This window comes from Astyanax mexicanus, chromosome 17, assembly GCF_023375975.1.
Source record: "Astyanax mexicanus isolate ESR-SI-001 chromosome 17, AstMex3_surface, whole genome shotgun sequence".
Taxonomy (NCBI): Eukaryota; Metazoa; Chordata; class Actinopteri; order Characiformes; family Acestrorhamphidae; genus Astyanax; species Astyanax mexicanus.
In genome coordinates, this window is record NC_064424.1 from 2973964 (window position 1) to 2992991 (window position 19028).

Below are 19028 nucleotides of genomic sequence, written 5' to 3' on the forward strand. Positions count from 1 at the left end.
AGAACAATTAGAGCCTTAACAAACTGAACTCTATCCTACTATAACAGTTAAACATGAAAAATAAGACTTTAAGACTTTTTCGGTCCCTGAGAATGAGAAGTTTTTTTCTTTAATAAAGATATATTATTAACTTTATCTGAGAGAAAGATGCTCCTTAAGGTACCAAAACTATTAACATATTTGAGGCTAGACAAAACAACTGTTATTTTTATATTTTCAAGTTTTTCTGCTCTTTGAGCTACAGTGTGCTGCTCCATTTGCAGGAGGGATCGTTGATCCTGTTTTTGATTTCGATGCTCGAGACCATGACATAATTTCGATCAATTTCGATGAAATATGAAAATCGTGACACCCCTAGTAGAGAAAACATGTAACATGATTGTAGTTGTGTAAAATTGGGATTTTGTAGGATTTGTTTGTAATACTAAATACATTTTTGCTGTTTTTTTTTTTTTTGTTTGTTTTTTTTGGCCAATAGAAACATGCCAATAGAAATGCTCCAAAATAAAAGTAAAAAAGTTTTTCTTTCTTTCTTTTTAAAAAAGGTTTTCCTTCTTTTTCCTTCCTTTGGGCACAATAAAAAAATATACATTTTCTTATCTTTAAAGGGTAAAATTGTTAAGCTTTGTTATGCTATTCTATTATCATTAATTATAATATATATGCATCACAATAATTTATACATATATAGATATATACACGTTTCAATGAAAGTGCTTTTTATTTTGTACCCATGTTTTTTTTTGTGCCAGTAAAGATTATAAAGATAATTATAAGGATTATAATCAATTGAATATGTGTCAAGAACCTGATGATCCAAAATTTTCTGGCTTTTACATAAAAAATGTGCAATTAATATATATATTTTTAGTACAGAGATACAGAATACTGAATAAACCTTTCGGCTGCAGGTTAAATGGTACAAATCTGTACTTATAGCTGTTTGGAATGACTTTCTACTTCAGAGGGAACAAATCTGACCCTGTAAAAACCAATATTATACCTTTGAGTACAAAAAAGTATTTATTATATATTGTATATATGGTACCTGTGTTTGTTAGAGTGGTTCAGTGCAGTGAAAGTGGCGGTATCAGTATTAGTATACTGAAATTTACACGCCCTAACTTTACCTCCACACTTCCTTTAATGCGAAAGTACAAAGGTGCTCGGAAACAATGTCGGCTCCTTTGATCTCATCGCTAAGGAAACAAACATAACACATAATACTGTGTTGTTCACCATGCTCTGCTTTCTGTCCTCACTGTGACGCCCCCGCCGTGACCCCGGTCCACGGTGTTACTGAACCACAGCCATAACTGATAAAGCTCTGTATTGTAGCGCCGCTGGTTTAAAAGCACGTTTATTGCTGTGAATTCTTCAGGTCTGAATGCAGAGGAAAGGTCCGGAGTGATCAGCACAGCAAACCACCTAGTGTTTCAGCACAGCCATAAATAGCTGTGCCTGGCCCGGGGACAGCGATCGGGGGGACGTCTGGAATTCAACACCTCCGTGAGCTCATGAGACACGCCTGCTCCACAGCTGCTGCTCTCAGCTTTAATGGAGACAACGTCTTATCATTAAGAAAAGTCACTTTAATTCAGTAATTTAGTTTTAAAATGTGAAACTCATATATATTATATAGATGTATTACACACATCTATTTTAAGCTTAAGTTTATTTCTTTTATCGATGTTGATGATTATGGCTCACAGCCAATGAAAACCCAAAAATCAGTGTCTCTGAAAATTAGAATATTATATATAAGACCAATTGCAGTGTTGGCAGTGTGCCAAGACCTGCTGGAAAATGAAATCTGCATCTCCATAAATGTTGATATAGGCTTGACAACACACAGTGGATCAACACCAGCAGATAACAGACATGACTCTCTCTAAACCATCACTGATCATCAGTAAATTTTACATTTCATTTAAAGGAAATCAAGGGAGCAGAGTCTGGAGGAAGAGTGGAGAGACACACAGTCCAAACTGCTCGAGGTCTAGTGTCAAGTTTCCACCAATCAAAATCAGTGATGGTTTGGAGAGACATGTCTGTCATCTGCTGGTGTTGATCCACTGTGTTTTATTATCAAGTCTAAAGTCAGTGCAGTTTTGTTTTCCCACAAAATCTTACAGCACTTCATATCTTACAGCTTCCCTCTACTAATAACAATTTTTATGGAGGTGCGGATTTCATTTTCCAGCAGGACTTGGCGCACTGCCCACATTGTCAAATGTATTAATTGGTCTTATATAATATTCTAATTTTCTGAGACACAGATTTTTCTTTGGTTTTCATTGCCTTTAAGTCAAAATCATCAACACTTAAAGAAATAAATACTTAACGTTTTGGGACCCTTCTTTAATTTTACAACATACAACACAACATCAAATATAAAAAGGTAACATGGATGACCCTATAAAAAGGCAGAAAAAAATCCTGGAAAAGCAGGTAATCCTTAACAGTTAATGTCCTAACAAAAAATAAATATATAAGTAAATAAAGCTGCTGGGAGCTTGGTCTTCGGTCCACCCATTCCTGGGACATGTGAGCGCCTGATTTAAACACACTAAAAACACTAACATCAGATAAATTGCACCTATAAAATACAGTATGTTACTCTCTATCACTAACGTCGGATGAAAATCACCCGAATGCATGCTTATTGAAAAATATAACGCTGTAGTAAAGTGTTTTACAGGAGTTTCAGTTTAGTTCTCCAGCAGTATTAGCATTAGCCGCTAATTGTGCTAAACTCTAGCTCTTTGGCTATTCAGAGGTGAGTATTACTAGCCTGTAGCCTGCTGCTAACCCCGGCTAGCACTGCTGGAGCAGCATAAGCATTAGTCGCTAACTACGCTAAGCGCTAGCTCTTTCACCGTTCAAAGGCAAGTATATTGGACTGTAGTCTCTGTATTTATCGTGTTAAAACAAGCTTAGTGGGATGAACCGCTAGCTAATATCGCCCTGGCTTACCAGAAAACACTCAAGAGTTACTCAGTGTAGCACTGTGGGGCGGCATTAGCCGCTAACCGTGGCTAGCAGTTAGCCTTAGTGGAAATCTGAAAATCTAAGCTTACTGTAAATAAAAGGTCGCCACCTAGCATTGAGATCTGCTGAATTAGAAGGAAAACATGGCGACACCCCTGTTCCTTACTAGTGTTGCATAATGTGCCTTGTAATCTGGTGTGTCTTATAGTGCAAAAAATATGTCAATCAGTAATTAAGAGTGAGCAAATAGTCTGACACATAAATAGAAAAGTGCAACAGTGGTCTGTCGTTTGCCAAATAGTGATTTTTACATTAATTTATGCAGTTAAACTTTAAATCTTAATATACAGTATACTGATCTTACTTTGTCTTTCAATCAGTCAGCATTAACATACCTGTAAATAGCTTATTTTTTCATATAACTACCCAAAATAATTAGGCTTATCTATCAGGTAATCATAATGTGGTTCATACAAACATATTAAATGACTAAACTGACTAAAATTATTTTTATAATTGTATTAGATAAGCTAATGCTTGACTGATGGAAAAGACAAAGTAAGATAAGATACGTTTTACAGTATAAATGAATGTGGAGAACAGACTATAATACATAATTCTGAACACATAATTAAATAAAATACAATTGCAATGTGTGAAATTCCCCCTTAATAACATGTAAGTGAATGTGTGATACTATTAATATATGCATGCATTTATTTTAATGTTATCAGATCATCTAATTTGGAGATTTCTGTGCTGATTCGTGTATATAGAACAGACACTGCCATCTAGAGTTCAGCTGCAGTAGATGAGTAGAATTGAGTGTATATTTTAATGATGACTAACTTCCCTTTTTACCCAGTGAGTGTAAATAAGCATTAACCCTTTCAGATCTGAATTATCTGAAAAAATTAGTCTACTATTAAATATGTGTAGCAAATAAATCCAATTATCTAATATGTTTAATATTATGTTTGAATATAATTAAATAATATAATAATATTGCCCTTTTTATTTCTTAAACCATCCCTAAACAGCAAATAAAAAACATAATTAAAAAGTGATCTGAATCACAGTAAATTAGTAGAAGCTGTTACTGTGCCTCAATGGCTCTAGTACTACTGTGTTTTGGTTTATGGTGTATTCTGATGATGCAACAGTTTCAAATAGTGTTATTTGCAACAAAACTTAAAAAAAACAAAAACATAAAAACAGGTGAAATACTAAATTCTGTGTTGGCTCTTTTTATTTAGTTTTGTACAGATATTTGTCCATCTTTTTTTTCTGTGCTTTATACTGGATATTATTTAGGCTTCTTTCACTCATTGGATTTGTTCTGTTTCTCTATCTTCCTGGTATATATATATATATATTTTCTCCTTTCTCACTCTGACTATAAAAAAAAAAAAAAAAAAAAAAAAAAAAAAATATATATATATATATATATATATATATATATATATATATATATATATATATATATATATATATATATATATATATATATATATAATAAAGAAAATGAAAAATACATGATGTCCATTGTAATGGATGCAGGGTCTGAAAGGGAAAACTGACTGCTGAAAGGAAAGCCTATGAAATCAGTAATTAAAGGGTAATTAAAACAGACATATATATAAACTACAGTGCTGGGCTTTTCTACCTGCTCCTCTGCTCAGTGGACTTAAAAGCAGGATTAAAGAGGTTCACTCTTTAATGTTCACATGGTGCTTTGAAGTTCTAAAGAGTCTACAGAAGTTCCAGATATATGTAATGTTAATTACCGCTATTTAATTAATAGGTAAAATATAATAGGTACAAATATACGAATTTCTCTCTATCGTCTGTTGTTTCTGACAGCTCATCAACAGTGTCCAATAAACAGAATTATAAAAAAAGCAGTGTATGCAGAGTGGTGTGCAGTATAAATATTATTAATACGTACAAATCTTTTTACTTTGCTATAGTTTGCAAAATCTGTGCAACAGAGGTAATTCTTGCTCTTCTTGCTTTTCTGGGGCGGTCCTGATGAGTGCCAGTTTCATCATACCGTTTTTGATGGTCTTTGCGATGGCACTTGACAGTACTTTTAAAGTGAAAATGAATGTCTTAAAGTAATTTTTTTTACATTTTGAATTTAATATTGAAGACATAAAACCTACATTAAAGCTTTAATATTAGTCTACACTGTAGAAATAAAATAAAAATAATGATATAAAAAAGAAAGAAAATAATAAAAAACACAGAATCAGAAGGTGCGTCCACATTTATGATTGACATTATTCCCCCCTTTTTACATATGGCTTTTCATACAAGTCAGGTATGGAGAGTTTATATTTATAGTCGTTTAAAACGTGTGTATTTAGTTAAAATGCAGTAAACTAGCATAGCTATAAGACTGTATTGTCTATAAAACAAAGTAAGGGTTGTTATCCTATTATTAAGATTATTCCCTGTTTAAAAAAAAAAAAATCCAGCTCACTTCCAACTGATCATCCAGATAAAACATACCCTATAATAGTTGGCTAGCTCGTTAGCTAGCTCGCTAGGGTGTTGCTATGGTATCTGTGGTGGTTACTATGGTGTTGCTTAGAGATTGTTAGGTGGTTGCTAAGGCATTGCTACGGTATAATCCGTGGTGGTTGCTATGTTGTTTCTAAGTGGTTGCTTGGAGGTTACTAAGATATTGCTAAGGTATCTGTGGTGGTTGCTATGGTGTTGCTAAAAGGTTGCTAGGTAATGTGTTTGCATAAATCAGATTAATATAATGTGTTTGCAGAATGCTGCATGTGTAATAATGTTACTATGTGTGTGTGTATATTTAATATATAATATTATATTACTCATTCTATAGGTTTATTATAACACTAATTATAACCTAAGCTATATTAATGGTCCATTGCTGCACTCGAAGATCTAATACAAATTAAAAACTCAGAATTAAGTTGTCACACCTTAGCCTTTGTCTGTTTTGTGGGGTTTTTTTTTGGTGCTTCTGCCCTTCGTTTTTCTGTCTTGTGTTCCCAGCCATGTGCTTTTTTGTCTTGTTTGTAACCCCGCCCCCTTGTTTCCTTCCCCAGGTGTTCCTCACCCTCCTTGTGTATTTAAAGCCCTCTGTTTCAGTGTTTCATGTGGAGTCTTTCGTGTTCTGTATATGCGGAGGATCGTTTTGTATGCTTTGTATTTACCTAGTCATGTTTGTGTGTTTTTGTGCTCAGTCCTGTCTCTTTGTTCTCAGTTCTTTTGTTTCTTGTTTTCTAGTATTGTTATATTTATCCAGTTTTGTTTTCTTTAATCTTGTCAGTTAAGTTGTTTTTGCTTTTTGTTTTATTTACTCTGGTTTTCATTTAAAGTTAAAAACCTGCATTTACGTCCGCCCATGACAAAGGTGGATAGGATGAATTTACCATCTGATAATGAGTAAATTAGAAGCCTTTAATAGAGGAATTATGTATTATGTATTAGGCACATGATGAAATGTTTCTGCTAATGCTTCTTCTAACACTCCAAACCAAACAGTAAAGCCAGGCTTAGCTATAAAAGGGAAATCTGTATATCTTTGTATTAGAGCTCGTGGATTATCATCTTAAGCGAAGGCCAGGCCGAGTGCAGCACGCGTACAGGAGTGTGAGAGCATCTGGCAACCCTCTCCTCCTTAGTGCTGCACGTTTGAGGCAGGTGATGTTTTAATGCAGGGAGATCCATGTGCTTCCGTCACCTTATTAAAGAAGATTTCAGCATTTATAATACGCTATTGATGCTGTTATTCAGAAAGCATGCTGCTGCTTTTTCTACTCCTTACATTTTAAAAATATCCTCATTACTCTTATTTCACTTCAGCTTGAGAATATATATGCAGCTGAAACACTAGAAAACCTAGTGCATCCTAAATATATCAACATTAGGCATATTCCGCCCAATCGGTGCCATTTCTGTCCCCAGGAATTTACATATATATTATTTTACATGAATATTTATTATTAATCACAGTGTCTTGTACACTGACCTAATTGCAAAAGTAAGATGTGTTATTAAAAACATTAATAAAAACTACTTAGAACACTGAAAAAATGGCATTTGCAATTTGTTACCTGGTCCCACTCTCTAACTATAAACATTACCATGAATAGTATATTTTACCAATTCTATGCTATAAAACTAATTCCTGTTACTTTTAGTCCTGTTACTCAAAACATAAAAAGTAACAGGAGTGAGTTCCAGTAACAGGAATAAGTGCCAGTAACAGGAATAAGTGCCAGTAACAGGAATGAGTGCCAGTAACAGGAATGAGTGTCAGTAACAGGAGTGAGTTCCAGTAACAGGAATAAGTGCCAGTAACAGGAATAAGTGCCAGTAACAGGAATGAGTGTCAGTAACAGGAGTGAGTTCCAGTAACAGGAATAAGTGCCAGTAACAGGAATAAGTGCCAGTAACAGGAATGAGTGTCAGTAACAGGAGTGAGTTCCAGTAACAGGAATAAGTGCCAGTAACAGGAATAAGTGCCAGTAACAGGAGTGAGTTCAAGTAACAGGAGTGAGTTCCAGTAACAGGAATAAGTGCCAGTAACAGGAGTGAGTTCCAGTAACAGGAATAAGTGCCAGTAACAGGAGTGAGTTCCAGTAACAGGAATAAGTGCCAGTAACAGGAGTGAGTTCCAGTAACAGGAATAAGTGCCAGTAACAGGAGTGAGTTCCAGTAACAGGAATAAGTGTCAGTAACAGGGGTGGGTTCCAGTAACAGGAGTAAGTGTCAGTAACAGGGGTGAGTTCCAGTAACAGGAATAAGTGCCAGTAACAGGAGTGGGTTCCAGTAACAGGAATAAGTGCCAGTAACAGGAATAAGTGCCAGTAACAGACATGAGTGTCAGTAACAGGAGTCAGTTCCAGTAACAGGAATAAGTGCCAGTAACAGGAATAAGTGCCAGTAACAGGAATGAGTGCCAGTAACAGGAGTGAGTTCCAGTAACAGGAATAAGTGCCAGTAACAGGAGTAAGTTCCAGTAACAGGAATGAGTGTCAGTAACAGGAGTGAGTTCCAGTAACAGGAATAAGTGCCAGTAACAGGAATAAGTGCCAGTAACAGGAATAAGTGCCAGTAACAGGAATAAGTGCCAGTAACAGAAATGAGTGTCAGTAACAGGAGTCAGTTCCAGTAACAGGAATAAGTGCCAGTAACAGAAATGAGTGTCAGTAACAGGAGTCAGTTCCAGTAACAGGAATAAGTGCCAGTAACAGGAATAAGTGCCAGTAACAGGAATAAGTGCCAGTAACAGGAGTGAGTGCCAATAACAGGAGTGAGTGCCAATAACAGGAATAAGTGCCAGTAACAGGAATAAGTGCCAGTAACAGGAATAAGTGCCAGTAACAGGAGTGAGTTCAAGTAACAGGAGTGAGTTCCAGTAACAGGAATAAGTGCCAGTAACAGGAGTGAGTTCCAGTAACAGGAATAAGTGCCAGTAACAGGAGTGAGTTCCAGTAACAGGAATAAGTGCCAGTAACAGGAGTGAGTTCCAGTAACAGGAATAAGTGTCAGTAACAGGGGTGAGTTCCAGTAACATGAATAAGTGCCAGTAACAGGAGTAAGTTCCAGTAACAGGAGTGAGTTCCAGTAACAGGAATAAGTGCCAGTAACAGGAGTGAGTTCCAGTAACAGGAATAATTGCCAGTAACAGGAGTGAGTTCCAGTAACAGGAATAAGTGCCAGTAACGGGAGTGAGTTCCAGTAACAGGAATAAGTGCCAGTAACAGGAATGAGTGTCAGTAACAGGAGTGAGTTCCAGTAACAGGAATAAGTGCCAGTAACAGGAGTGAGTTCAAGTAACAGGAGTGAGTTCCAGTAACAGGAATAAGTGCCAGTAACAGGAGTGAGTTCCAGTAACAGGAGTGAGTACCAGTAACAGGAATAAGTGCCAGTAACAGGAATAAGTGCCAGTAACAGGAGTGAGTTCAAGTAACAGGAGTGAGTTCCAGTAACAGGAATAAGTGCCAGTAACAGGAGTGAGTTCCAGTAACAGGAGTGAGTACCAGTAACAGGAATAAGTGCCAGTAACAGGAGTGTTTTTGTCATAGATATCAATTATTTGAACACGCAGTCTATAACCATTTCTTTAAAATAAGACTTTTTAAGATAAAATCACATTTTTTAATTAGGGGACTTGCTTTTAAAGATGCTTTTAAATGAGTTTCACATGAGTTTTGTAAATATCTTAAGACTAGAAACCTTGTAAAAAATGAGGTAAAGCTGGCTGAGTTTGACTAGTACATGTTTTAAATAGTTAAATATACGTGTTATTAGATTTATAGTTGAAAAAAAGATTTAAAAAAATACTCAATTTAAGCAAATGGCACCCATTCAGTGGAATGGCCCATTAACATCGTAATATAACATTATAGTTATTATGGCTTTTAGAAAAATGTGTTTTGGGGAGGCCTAAGCTTTTGTCCTTAATTGCTTATTTTTTCCCTTTTATTTATATTTATAAATTACTTTTACTTTTATACTTTAAGTAGTTTTTAATTACAGTACTCCTTAAAACACTTTTAATTAAAGAGTAAGAGCTTGAGTTGATACTTTTTTTAAAACTTCTATAGAAGTATTTCATTAAACCCTAATATTTATACTTCTACCTGAAAAAAAAAACTTGAATAATGAATGTAAATACTTTTGGCACCTTTATTAATATTGCAAGATTGCAGGTTGATCTTGTTGCTGTTAAAAAGTTTGTGCTAAAGAATGCAATGTACAGTAAATTAAAGAAGAAGTAAGTTCAAGAACTTCCTCTAGGTATATATCAAAATTCAGCTCATGTTTAAAGAAATGCAGGACAAAGTTGAAGAAGGTTCAGAGAAAATTCTAACGGACACGATTTCGCCTCTTTACCTCGAATGTAGTCGATCCTGCAGGACGTATTTTAGGTGCGCTGAGATTAATGCAATAGTATTTTTTGTCACTCAAATAAATTTTGCATGACATTTTTATTGCATTTCATGTTAGAGAGTAGAGCGTAGCATCAAAAAGCCTGTATATTAGCGAATAGCAAAGCATCACACACAACACCGATCACTGGCTGGCTTGGCTGACTGGTTATATTAGAGGAGGGGACGAGGAGGATTGTTAAAATGTGATTTTATTGCCAAGCTGTTCTTTTATGTATAAAATGATTGATTGCACAGCGCCGCGCACTGATTGAAAGCTTATGTAGGATTTAAATGATACAGGATTTCTAAATATTACAGCCATCTGCTGTTTTGCTGTTGGTGAAGATCGTGAGCGGGTTTTTTTGCCAGGATTTGCCAGGAACTTTTTGTGGAATATTCGTGACTCATGTTTTTTCTTGTGTTAACTAATACGGTCGGTGGCTTGTAAGACATGTGGCCCGACCAACTGTTGGTATGTATTTATGCAGATATATATATGATGAGATACTGTATACCTTCCAACATAGAAACCACCTGTGTTTCTCTCTCTTTCTCTCTCTTTTTCTCTCGTTCTCTGAGGATCTGGCCGTCTCATCATTAGCACTTCATTAAGTAACCATAGAACAGATGTATGGTGCCATCTGTTGCTTCTGTTAACTGCAAGGAATTCTGTGAAATTTGCCATAAGTCTGAGAAACCTGGCTAGCCTTCTGTACACACTGCTAACATTTGCACAGCTGGAGTGCTGCTCCTGTGGAACCATCTTCAGAAGTTCATCTTTCTCATATATTGTGTTAACACACCAGCCCATACCCACTGACGGATGGGTTTTAAAGGAGAACTCTGGTGTGAAATGGACTTTTGTTGTAGTAAAACATGATAAAACGTACTTATCTTTAATGAATAGCTCACCTCCGCTCTCCTGCAGCTTTCTGAGATCCAGTATTTTGTGCACTTTTGTGCACAAACAGGCTTTAGAACGAGTATGAGCAGATAAATCGCTTTTTCCACCATTATTTAGGCTTAAAGAAGCGCCACATTCTTCATTGGTAGAATCTGGAGAGCCCTGACATTTAAAACGAGCCATTCATAACATAAAAAATGAGCTAGAAGTTTATTAAAAGCCACAGTTTACATCCAATAGCGTAGGTAAATCTCTGGGCGCCGACATCTTAAATTTTAGTCATGATCAGTAGAGTGACAAGCAGGAATGAATAGGTAGGATATTTAAGCAGATTGCTAAATGAATTCCTTGGAAATGCATAAATAAATCTAGGTGTTGCTGAAAATATCTGGTTACTGTTGATATTAGAACTCAAAGAACCAACGACAAATTGAAAAAAGTGAAACGGGGCATATTTTGCCCTACAGATAAATCACTTTTTTCACCATTATCCAGCTCAAAGTGTCTCCATACCTACTTGCTAGAATCCGGAGAGCCCTGACATTTAAAATAAGGCATTAATAACTTAAAAACTGCACTAAACGTTTATTAAAAGCCACAGTTTACATCCCATAGTGTAGGCGTTCTGAGCTGAAGCTTGCGTTGTTATGGGATGTAAACAGTGTTTTTTAATAAGCTTCTTGTGCACTTTTTAAGTTATTAATGCCTCAATTTAAATGTCAGGGCTCTCCGGATTCTAGCAAGGAGGTGTGGAGCTACTTTGAGCTGGATAACAATGTAAAAAGTGATTTATCAGGGTAAATTATGCCCCGTTTCAACACAGTCTGAAGGGTGTTTGTTGGACAAAATGTCAAAATTTCTGGATCTCTGAACGCTGTGGGAGAACGGAGGTGAGCTATTCATCAAAGACAAGAACTTTTTATCATGTTTTACTAGAACAAAAGTCCATTTTACACCGGAGTTCTCCTTTAAAGCCACATTTCTAAGGAGCATGTGAGCTGAGTATGTGCTCAGTAGAGCTGAGTATGTGCTAAGAGCCCTGGTACCAGTGTCTTCAAATTAAAATCCATTTTCCATATACTGTAATGGGGGATATAAACAGAGACAAGCCGTGAAGTGGACAACACCCCAAGAAGATCATCAAACACCAAACGAGTCAATGGCAGAATAAGAATAATCTGTTTTGCTTTGGAAAAGAAGATTAGGCAAATACTCAGCTCTGCTGCTCATCCCTAAAAATGCGTGTTCTTTACAAAGAGAAATTAACAGGCATTCCAAAGATATAAGATTTATTGAAGCATTGTTATGACAAATAAAACATCTACCAAACTGATTTTTTTCCTGAGGTTTTGTGCTTTTTAGTTTATAGTGATGTTATAGGCTATAAGAGCAAGTTTCCACCTCCTTTCCTGCAAAGAGTGGCTTCATGCTGGTTAAGAAAAACAATGCAGTAGCTCTGTGCTGCTCCTATTGTTGAAAAAGTGTAGATAAAGTGCCTCTATAGTGGCAAAAAAGAGATAAAGTGCTCTATTGGCTGAATGAGTGCCTCTAGGGTGCCCCTTCTTCCAATGCATTTTAATGGTATGCCTCTAGATCAAGAAATTTTGATAATATGTCTTAATGAGTGCCATCTATGCGTGCACTTTTTTTGCACTTCCATTAGAAAAGAGTGCCTTTATGAAGTACCTTCTGCTGCACTTTTAGTAGAAAGTGCCAAAAAGGGTGCCACTGCCAGTTCATTGTGTTGTAAATGTGTTTTGGTGCCCAATAGGTGCCTTTACAAAGGGATAAACTGCATTTAATGGTATAAGACTTATATAAGAGTAAATACTTGTCAATTTTGCACAAAGCTTAAAAAAAAAAGCTTTTTTTTATTGTTAAATGTGCTTCTATTGCATCCATTTTAGGGTTAATTTTATACCACTGTCCTTTAAACTGTCTCAGATCAAATTCTCACTGAAATAATCACGTTCACAGCTCTTATTATCTCACGGTAATAAAATAATAATAATAAAGTACAGTACAGAGTTTAATCCCACAACAGAGTATTTAGCTGAACACGTTTATAGTAGGTGGTGTTGGATCAGAGGCCGGGTTCTGGCACCTCGCTCTCACTCTTGGCAGAATTGAAGGTGTTCGGATCAAACTTTCTCAATTCTCACGTTTTTATTTAATCACTGAAATGAAGAGAGTTTGTGAGAGCCGAGTGAACCTGTGCATGTTGTGGATTTCATCTCCAAACCTTGTACTGCTGTTTTTATTTCTGTTAAAGGTTTTTTTTTTATTTGTATATCACCTTTCATGCACTGTGGCAGATTCAAGAGCTTATAAATAAATTAAAAAACAAGCAAACAGCATTTAAAAACATTCAAAATAAAAGAGAAAACTCTGAATCTCTGAAACTAAATAATGAAAAAGAGAGGAAAAGATGTTGAGCTGAAACCTGCTCAAATAGTCTGGATTTAAAAGTGTCTAGTTTAGTTTCTTAAAAAAAAAAACACCAGCTGATCTTTAGACTGGTTCATACACTACATTTGCTGTAAAATAGTAAAGAAAAAATCACACAAAACATGTTAAACTTTGGCTGTTTGAACTCTTGTTTCGATGATAGTACCACTTTAAAATAAGGCTCATTTATAAAGGGTTTATTAATAGTTGAGAAAATAGTTAATTAATGGTTATAAAATAAATTGAATTGAACAAATATTAACATTACATTAATAAACATCAGTTTAGTCCTTTGATTTGTTACTTTAGTTAAATGAATAAAGTTATTAACAGAAATGTTAATGCTAAATCACAGAAAATACAAAGTAAGATTTATTTAGACGAATAAACTTATTTTTTGTATCTTTTTTTTTACTCTGAATCTAATAACACATATATTTAACAATATTTAAAACATGTACTGATCCAACTCAGGCAGCTTTACTTCATTTATTCCAAGGTTTCTAATCTGAAGATGGTTACAAAACTCTTTTTGACATTTAAAAAGCATGTTTTTTAAAGCAAGTCCACTAATTCCTTTGATTTTCTCTCAAGAAAGGTTTTATTTTAAAGAGATGGTTATAGATTGCATGTTCAAATAATTAATATTTATGACAAAAAATAGCTCTAATTCCTGTTACTGGAACTCACTTACTGTTACTTTTTACATTTTGAGTAACAGGATTGAAAGTAACTGAAATTAGTTTTTAGCATAGAATTAGACATGAAAAAAAACAAACATGAAAAATAGCTAAATGGTGGCTATGCTAATAGCATGAGCCATGAGGACACTGAGCACATTCTAGTGATTTTCCCAAAATGTGTCTTTAAAAAAAAAAAACAATAAGATGTAAGAATTAATTTAGGTAACAGGACTGAGTGATGAGATTGAGCTCCTCAGTCATCGTTACAATAAGATCAAATATACAGAAAATAACTAATGAGAAACTTTGGAAATTTTGATCTTCCCATGATCTTCAGAAGAACCAGCTGATGATGTCACTTCCTGTTGTAGATGTGACTTCCTGTTGTAGAATGTTTCAGATGTTTCAGATGATCAGGGCAATGTGTTACGGTAACAGGACTGAGTGAAAACCACAACACAGGGACACAACTAAAATGTGTATTTCAACTTAAATATTAGGGGTTTATTATATGAAAATATATTTTTAAAGCATAGATGGGATTTGGAGGCACACAACAATGCAAAAAAAGAAAATACTTCTCTGAAGGATTTTAATAGTTATATTTCATGGTAAAGTATTTTTTCGGTGCTCTAAGTAGTTTTTATTAACCCTCCTGTTATGTTCCAAGGCAGTTGGACCCGTTTTAAAGTTTGTAGATCTAGAAAAAATAGTTAAAAGTATTTTTTCAGTATTAAACTTCTTCTGCTTGCTTTAATTAGTGTAATCAATATATACTCCTAAAACCTGAACTCTTAAATGGTGTGCATTTTTTATTTCTCTTTGCTATTTGCACTAATTGGCATTCATCTCACATATTTGCAACAACAACCACCCCCTGCAAGAACTAGAACTAAAACTAAAACTAAAACTAAATTGCAATGTTATGTTTCAATGTTAAATGTAAAACTATTGTGTTTTATATATGTTGTGTTTCAAAAGTAATAAAGTAGTGAAACATTAAAAAAAGTTTGAATGTGTATTTTTTTTTAATGAAAAACGAGTGAATTATCCTAATTGAAGCATAACCTGTTAGAGGTAAAGAACATTATCGCACTACATATTGATAAAATAAATAGCAATGGAGTTATATTATATATTTTTTTATTTATACTACTTTTTTTAGGTTTCAGACATCTTTTGGATAAAATAAATATATACATATATATATATATATATATATATATATATATATATATATATATATATATATATATATATATATATAAATATATATATATATATATATATATATATATATATATATATATATAGTATAATATGACCCTGGAACACCATTACTGTTCCGGACAAATTGCAATTGGATTAATGTAGAAAGACACTTTGCTGATAATAAAATGTATTTTAAAGTAATTTTTAAAGTTGTGTGCACATGAATAAACTCCCTTTTAAACGATTTAGCCTTATTTTAAAGTTGTACCTCGATTATTTCTGTTAATTCTTCAAATGCTGGGTTTTTCTTTTTTAGTAAGAATACAGGTTTTTCTTTTAATTGCTCTTCCAGGAAAGTCGTATGTGGGTGGCTCTTATAAAAAAGTATTCTTGGTCCTCCAGGCCTCAACTTCTCTGCCACTTTTCTTGTGAACTGATATTTTTTAATTGCATTACAAACTGATAAAATGACTCTACACTAAAAATGCTCTGTTACAAAAAGCATGAATTATTTGAGTTATTTTAGAGCACTATGCAGACTCTGACAGGAGCCTGTGGCTACTGATTATTGAGTATTTATGAGGCTTTGAAATTAGCAGGGGGCAGCGTGGTGGCACAGCAGGTGATCGGTGTGCTGCAGAGCTCCAGGGCCTGAGGTTATGGGTTTAATCCTCAACCATTCAGGTTCTTTTAGCCTCTCTCTGTGTCCAAAAAGCCCAGTTCAATTTCCTCCTGCAGCACAGAAACTCATGCTAGGTAGACTGGATATGCTTATTAATGCACTTTTAACCCTTAAAACCCTACGAACAGATTTTTTTTCCTCCAAAATCTCACCTTGTGTTCTCAGCTTAATTACTCAGGAATCCCTTCACACATAAACATAATCCATGTATGGTTAGAAAGGGCGGAGCTTACTCTTTCTAAAAATAGTGATCACATCCCAGTGCGGTAAAGCTAAATCTACAAGAAACCCATTGAGAGAAAAACACCTAAAAATGTGAAAAATCTCCTTCCCCAACCAATATTATTTACCTTTAGTGCTTCAAACATATTTATATGATGTTTCATATAAACCAAATAATATCAGTAAATAAAGACTCAAAAGTGTTCACAGAAAAAAACTGTGAAACTACCTGCTTTACTCAAACTAAAGCTAGGTATGGTGTGCGCACTACTTTATATAGTTTTTATTTTTAAGTAGTTATTTTGCACTAAACATTTTTATTTATTTAGACTAATAAAATAAATAAATCCACCTGATGCTGTTTCTCCAGGTATTTTATCAAAGTAATAATTAATAATCCATGTAATGAACTCAAATCATCAATATTCTTTTGCTTTCAACTCATAAACACTCTAGTCTAACCATTTTTGAAAATATATTTTAGGTGTAAATATATTTAAAGTCTATACATTCAAAAATAAGTTAAAAAAACAAAACATTTTGAGCAAATCATGATCAGTTCCAGGAAAATATAACAATTCTGCTTCCTTTTACATTTTAAATGATTATATTTTTGAGCAGCCGTATGTCTTCTGGAGTAAAAGAGATCAGGACATGTGTCTGTCTGATATAATTACTGTGTTATAAGACCTGAAAGAGGACAAAAACTGACAAAAATTGAGAAAAAAACACACCAAAACAGCCTAGAGTTCAAATGTGTTAAAATCAAGGTCCTTCCAATGGTTTCTTTCTCATTTATACAATATTACTCAAATAATTTATGATATAAAATATGTATTAAAATTCCTGACATTTAATTATTTTTAGTTAAGAGAACTGAAAAGAAGGCAGACTATTGACAGAAAAAAAAAACAAGAAACAAATTGGTCTTTTTTAACTTGTTGTTACTATTTTAATATGTGAGGAAATGTTATGAAATGTGATATTTTGTATTTGTTTTTGTATTTGTAAAATCTTCAATAAAGTTCACTTTAAAAAAAAGGAAAGCTTTCACTTTTTTCTCCTGTAAAAAGTAACATAACTTCTGATGTTGACATACAGGGGTTGGAGAATGAAACTGAAACACCTGGTTTTAGAGCACAATAATTGATTGTGGTGACGGACAGTTCTGGTGGAAACAGGAGAGTTGAGGTGAACATTGAATTCTGCGTGATTTGATCAGCCGTGGTTTTATGTTTTTTGGATACAATCCGGGTTAGCACCCGAACATCCCTTTCACACAGCTTCCTCTTACAGCGTCCACAGTTAATCCTGTTGGATGTGGTTGGTTCTTCTTGGTGGGATGCTAACATTACCCTGGATACCGTGGCTCTTGATGCATCACAAAGACTTGCTGTCTTGGTCACAGATGCTCCAGCAAGACGTGCACCAACAATTTGTCCTCTTTTGAACTCTGGTATGTCTCCCATAATGTTGTGTGCATTGCAATATTTAGAGCAGAACTGTGCTCTCACCCTGCTAATTGAACCTTCACACTCTGCTCTTACTGCTGCAATGTGCAATTAATGAAGATTGAACACCAGGCTGCTCCAATTTAGACATGAAACCTAAAATCCCACTAAAATGATGACAGGTGTTTCAGTTTCATTGTTCAACCCCTGTATCTTCCTACGTATGTTATATATCTACACAAATAACTTCTTTCCCACTTTGTAACTTCTGAATTGTAGAGATCTTTCCTGTTTCTGTTCTACAGAAACATCATTCATCAGTCATTCATCTTCATGTCCTTGTATCATTTTCTTACCCATTACTTTTCATGAGAAGGTCTTTTACAGCAGCAGCCTTGATATAACATATGGTTTTGTCATCTGAGCTGCTTTTAATGTCAGGCGTTGATGAAAGACAGGAAGCTGTGGGGCTGGTTTGAATGTAGATAACTGTATATACACACTTCCTTCTCTGAATATAAACCAGTCGCCTCCTCTCGCCCGTGGGGCATATTATTATATACAGTATTATATACAGTATAAGACATTCTGTAAGGTTATAAACCTATATTGAGGTCAGATTCACATTCATGTTTTAAATCATTTTGATATACAATACTGGAGAAGAATTTAAAACAGATAGAATATATATTGAGCAGCGTATTAGGAATACGTGCAGACCTGTTCCTTCATATGATTATCTAATCAGCCCACCATGTAGCAAGAGTGCAGCATGTAACTCGATGCAGATATGGACCAGCAGCTTCAGATAACATCAGCTTCACATCATCCATCAGAATGGAGGAGATATGTGATCTCTGGCTGGTATGAGTTTTTTCTCCTTCTAGACCTGCTGATCTCCTGAGAATTCCTGCAGAATTGTCTGTTTGCTTGATGATTACAGTAAACTGTGAATTTCCTCAGAAACACATTTCGACGAGAGAGTTTAACAGAGAACGTTCAGACTGGTTGGAGCTGACAGAAAGGCTACAGTAGCTCAGATAACCACTCTGAGTTGAGTAGAAAAGCTTAGACTCCTGGCTCCTGGCAACACCTCCAAACTCGAGGAGGATAGGTTACCTACTAGTGCATCTCAAAAAATGAGAATATCATTGGAAAATTACTTTATTTCAGTAATTCATTTGAAAATGTGAAACAGAGTGATCTATTTTAAGCGTTTATTTATTTTATTGTTGATGATTATGAAGCTTACAGCCAATTAAAACCCAAAAATCAGTGTCTCAGAAAATTAGAATCTAATATAAGACCAATCGGAACTTTTGACAGTGTGGGCAGTGTGCCAAGTCCAGCTGGAAAATGAAATCCACATCTAAAAATGTGCAAAAGTATATTTGGAAATAAGTATTTTAGAAGTATATTGAATTGCGTTAAACTTAAAGTGTACTTCGTAGTAGTTGATTTATTTAAAATACACTATATTGTACTTTTTAAAAAGTATGATAAAATTTTACTTTT

The 19028-nt window shown here is 34.7% G+C and overlaps 1 protein-coding gene across 1 annotated transcript in view; it reads left to right on the forward strand.

Annotated features, from left to right (window-relative positions):
* Window positions 1-19028, forward strand: part of hpse (heparanase) — a 221766-nt gene that overhangs the window by 53653 nt on the left and 149085 nt on the right. The window lies entirely within an intron of this gene.